The sequence below is a fragment of the Brassica napus genome, unplaced genomic scaffold (genome assembly GCF_020379485.1).
Source record: "Brassica napus cultivar Da-Ae unplaced genomic scaffold, Da-Ae ScsIHWf_1200;HRSCAF=1717, whole genome shotgun sequence".
NCBI classification, from domain to species: domain Eukaryota; kingdom Viridiplantae; phylum Streptophyta; class Magnoliopsida; order Brassicales; family Brassicaceae; genus Brassica; species Brassica napus.
This window is the reverse complement of record NW_026014623.1, coordinates 1370938-1376229: the sequence shown is the minus strand read 5'-3', so window position 1 is coordinate 1376229 and position 5292 is coordinate 1370938.

Here is a 5292-nt window from a genome sequence, read left to right as displayed (position 1 = left end):
TTATTGTTGTAGTCCTACTCCATTTCATTTATTAAATTCATTGTTGCTTTTAAATGATCTTGAGCAAGTAGGACGCCTATGTCGTGCTTCCCTTGATTTTGTTTGGAAACTCACCCTAGTTTTGGGATGTTAAGTTCGAACTGAAGATTTGGAATTCGAGACGAATTCCGAATAAGAGGAGGAAAATTGTAACACCCCAAAACCAGCCCATTTAAATTTTTTAAATGCTAAAGGGTTCTCTACAGCCCAATTAGAAAACCCTAGGGTTTTCCCTTTCTCTTTCCCTTATAAAAGCAAGCCTCCACTTCTTTTCCTCTCATCAGAAATCTAGAAGCGAAGCCCTGCAGAGAATTCCCGGAAACCAGAAGCCCTAGCCGTCGACATCTTTTCTCTCTCCCATACCGCCTTTCTCCTCTTTCTCTCTCTTCGCCGCACCACCTCATCTCTCTCTCCTCGCCGCGCCTCCTCTCTCATCTCTCTCTCTCCACGCCGCCTCTCTCTCTCCTCGCCGTGAGCAGCCGCGAGTGGTGGTGGTAGCTGTGTGGTGCCGTTGACCTCAGATCTCATCTCTCTTGCCTCTCATCTCAGATCCAGATCCAGATCTAGGCTAAGGTGAGGTGTTCTGTTCCAGATCTTGTTCATGATCTTTTATATTGTTGAATGAGGAATTAGGATGGTTTAGTTCATGATTGATGTTAGGTTGATAGATCATACTGCATAAGAACGCTCATACTGATTAAGGACAGTAAATGGATTGTTTGTGTTGATTGAATGATAAATGATTGATTGGTCGATGATCTACTCTTGTTTTTGGTTGAAAGCTAGGATGCTTAGAAGGAATTAAAAATAGGTTAATAGTAAACGTTAACCGGTTGATTAGATGAATGATAGGACATCCGTGAAATGGTTGTTTACTGAATTGAGTGTGACACCGAGAACGGGTGGCGTCTAAAAAGAAAAGTATGAAAGAGTCTAAAGAATAAGGAAAAGGAAATGATAAGAAAAAGGAAAGAAGAATGAATGATTAGTAAATTACCCGGGAAGGGTGGGATAAATTACCCGGGAAGGGTGGGATAAATTACCCGGGGAGGGTGGAAAGAAAGATAACGCGGCGGCCATAGTGTTCAAAAACGGCAGAGATGCGGGGCCATAGCATCGGATAAAAATGGCAGGGTAAGAATAGAGGCGCCGGTAAGATTCAGTCACGCCGAGTCTTGGTGGGAAGGGGTCGTAATAAACTGCAAAGGTGGTCCTTACCCGAGGAACTGGGTGACGGGCCTACCAGGGCAGGCGACTTCACAGGAAGCAGCAAGAAAAGGGGAGTAATGGTCCGCTTGAGCTGTGTAGGTCCTAAAGTCCTAGGATGATGGGGAGTCTTAAATAATAAACCGAATTCTATGAATTGAGTTATGACTGAGTTCATTACAGTGCCTGATTTGTGAAATGAAACATGAGTAACTAGCTAATATGTTGCATCGAACTGAGTGTAGTGACTAGACGGTTCTCGTTTTGCATTGAGCCGTATAGAGGCTCATGGGGGGAGACTGGTCTAGAATCACTTCACTGAGTATTAATACTCACCCCTCTTTTCCATCTCCAATTTTTGCAGAACTATAAGTGGAAATGTCACCGGTAAGGAAGGAAATGCACCTGAAACTCATGGGACCAGTAACGGGACACACGAAGATGTCGGGAAAGTAGACATGTGTGTCCTCAACCCCGCGCCCAGGAACCCCGGTCGGAAATGGGGAAGGGGCGGGTGTTACAATTTGTATCAGAGCTAGGTTAATGTCCCTTAATACTAACTTAAGGGATCAGCGTTTCCGCCATTGCCTATTTCCCTTATGGTTCTGATAGACCGACATAGCTAATGTTGAAGGAGAAATCGAACAGCTCAGAGTCTCCGGCCAAGATCAGATCAACAAAAAGTCCTCGTACCACGGTGTAGTGGAGTTTCAGAGGTTCAAAAATGGGTAACAAGGAGTTGTAAGGCAAGTATACAGAGGGATTAGTCGCCTAGCTCGCAAGAAAAATGGGGAATGGAAAGTCGGACCTACGAGCTGGAGGGAAATGTCTCGCCAGCGACACCACCCCACACCGGGCCAGAAAGGCCGGGGGAGGAGAGACGGACGCAAGGCCGAGGCGTGCGCAGCTTCACAGAGGAATTAAACCCTGCAAAGAAATGAACTCCTGGCATTCCGATATAACAGTCAAACTCGTTTCCATAGATTAAAAAAAAAAAAAGGGTGCGGGTCCCACAACCATGGCGTGGGCCTGCCGACGAGGAAGAAGCAAACCGGGGCGGCCAAGGGACTGCCGGCAAGACAGTAGGAGAAAACCGATTTCAGATTGTGAGGACTAAGCTAAGGATCATCTTGGGATAAAAAGGATGATGGAGAGTCATCTTGGAGCAAAATGCGAAATGCTAATAAGGATATGGGATCTTCATAGGGTAAAAAGGCTGACGGTAAAAAGGATCGTCATGGGGCAAAAAGGGACGATAAGAATCACACCGTGTATGATATTTTATGGAATGCTGAAGCAGCACTAGTTTTGAAAAATGATTGAAAAATGCCATCTATGCATGACTACTATTATGTTCTGATCAGGTCTTTGTTTTACGCTGCAGGATGTCTTCACCTGTGCATCATGAGCTCGGAGAAAGACGCATGCGCTATGGACCAAAAGGGACAAGGGCGTACGCCCGCAAGCCCTACTGTGACGCGTGGGGTGACATGGTACCTGCACTCTTCCCAGACGAAGAGGAAATGGAGTTCGCGGAGCAGCCGAACGCCCCTATCCAGGAGACGACCGTGAGGCATCGGGTTTTGATGCCCCATTTCCAGCGGGCAGCCGAGTACAGGCGATTGTACCAGGGTCAGGGGACTTTCCAGTTTGCACCTGAAGTTGAAATGACACCGCCCACAAGGGGCCGAAGGCGCCAAGGAAGACGGGGCCGAAGGCGCCAAGGAAGACGGGGCCGACTAGGGAAGGTCCTGGACCGATCAGGATGGAGGACAGTGTACCAACGGGGAAACGTGGACGCCCAAGGAAGATTCCGAGCATTGATGCAGAGAGCCTGAGGAGCATAACCGGTGTATGTCGGTGTGGAACATTGATGCAGGCCAGGCAAGGACCGCGCTCAGTCTGGGAGTACACAGAGGAATTCCTGGAGTCAGCCAAAAGATGCAAGCCCAAGACAGCGGAGGATTGGTGCTGGTGGTATAAGGCAGGTCTCCGCGAGGAGATTCGGGGCAAGCTGATTGGTGTGTTGGAACCATTGGAATTCGCCTTGGTGAACCGGATGGCCGGTCAGGCGATGGAGGCTGAACGGACACTTACTCGTCGGCTCGTCGCCATCTCGAGCTCTGAGGAAGACGTGGAAGTGGAAGAGGATCCATCGGAGGACTCAGAGTGGGAAGAGGAGCCGGCGTCGTCGACCTGGAGTGGCCGCGCGGCTGGTCCTAAGCCGGAAGGGGAGCAGAAGTCTCCTGTTCGAAGTGGCTAGTGCTGGTACCTGAGTCAGCTAGTAGGAGTAGGAAACAATTTTTTCTTCTTTCATAATGGTTTTAGCTTTTCGTTTCTTGTTATAAGGATATTCGCGGATTTTGGCAATACCTTGGGACCTATTTATTGTTGTAGTCCTACTCCATTTCATTTATTAAATTCATTGTTGCTTTTAAATGATCTTGAGCAAGTAGGAAGCCTATGTCGTGCTTCCCTTGATTGTGTTTGGAAACTCACCCTAGTTTTGGGATGTTAAGTTCGAACTGAAGATTTGGAATTTGAGACGAATTCCGAATAAGAGGAGGAGAATTGTAAAACCCCAAAACCAGCCCATTTAAATTTTTTAAATGCTAATGGGTTCTCTACAGCACAATTAGAAAACCCTAGGGTTTTCCCTTTCTCTTTCCCTTATAAAAGCAAGCCTCCACTTCTTTTCCTCTCATCAGAAATCTAGAAGCGAAGCCCTGCAGAGAATTCCCGGAAACCAGAAGCCCTAGCCGTCGACCTCTTCTCTCTATCCCATGCCGCCTCTCTCCTCTTCCTCTCTTTTCACCGCGCCACCTCTTCTCTCTCTCTCTCCTCGCCGCGCCTCCTCTCTCCTCTCTCTCTCTCCATGCCGCCTCTCTCTCTCCTCGCCGTGAGCAGCCGCGAGTGGTGGTGGTAGCTGTGTGGTGCCGTTGAACTCAGATCTCATCTCTCTTGCCGCTCATCTCAGATCCAGATCCAGATCTAGGCTAAGGTGAGGTGTTCTATTCCAGATCTTGTTCATGATCTTTTATATTGTTAAATGAGGAATTAGGATGGTTTAGATCCTGATTTATGTTAGGTTGATAGATCATACTGCATAAGAACGCTCATACTGATTAAGGACAGTAAATGGATTGTTTGTGTAGATTGAATGATGAATGATTGATTGGTCGATGATCTACTCTTGTTTGTGGTTGAAAGCTAGGATGCTTAGAAGGAATTAAAAATAGGTTAATAGTAAACGTTAACCGGTTGATTAGATGAATGATAGGACATCCGTGAAATGGTTGTTTACTGAATTGAGTGTGACACCGAGAACGGGTGGCGTCTAAAAAGAAAAGTATGAAAGAGTCTAAAGAATAAGGAAAAGGAAATTATAAGAAAAAGGTAAGAAGAATGAATGATTAGTAAATTACCCGGGAAGGGTGGGATAAATTACCCGGGAAGGGTGGGATAAATTACCCGGGGAGGGTGGAAAGAAAGATAACGCGGCGGCCATAGCGTTCAAAAACGGCGGAGATGCGGGGCCATAGCATCGGATAAAAATGGCAGGGTAAGAATAGAGGCGCCGGTAAGATTGAGTCACGCCGAGTCTTGGCGGTAAGGGGTCGTAATACACTGCAAAGGCAGTCCGTACCCAAGGAACTGGGTGACGGGCCTACCAGGGCAGGCGACTTCACAGGAAGCAGCAAGAAAAGGGGAGTAATGGTCCGCTTGAGCTGTGTAGGTCCTAAAGTCCTAGGAAGATGGGGAGCCTTAAATAATAAACCGAATTCTATGAATTGAGTAATGACTGAGTTCATTACAGTGCCTGATTTGTGAAATGAAACATGAGTAAATAGCTAATAGGTTGCATCAAACTGAGTGTAGTGACTAGACGGTTCTCGTTTCGCATTGAGCCGTATAGAGGCTCATGGGGGAGACTGGTCTAGAATCGCTTCACTGAGTATCAATACTCACCCCTCTTTTCCATCTCCAATTTTTGCAGAACTATAAGTGGAAATGTCACCGGTAAGGAAGGAAATGCACCTGAAACTC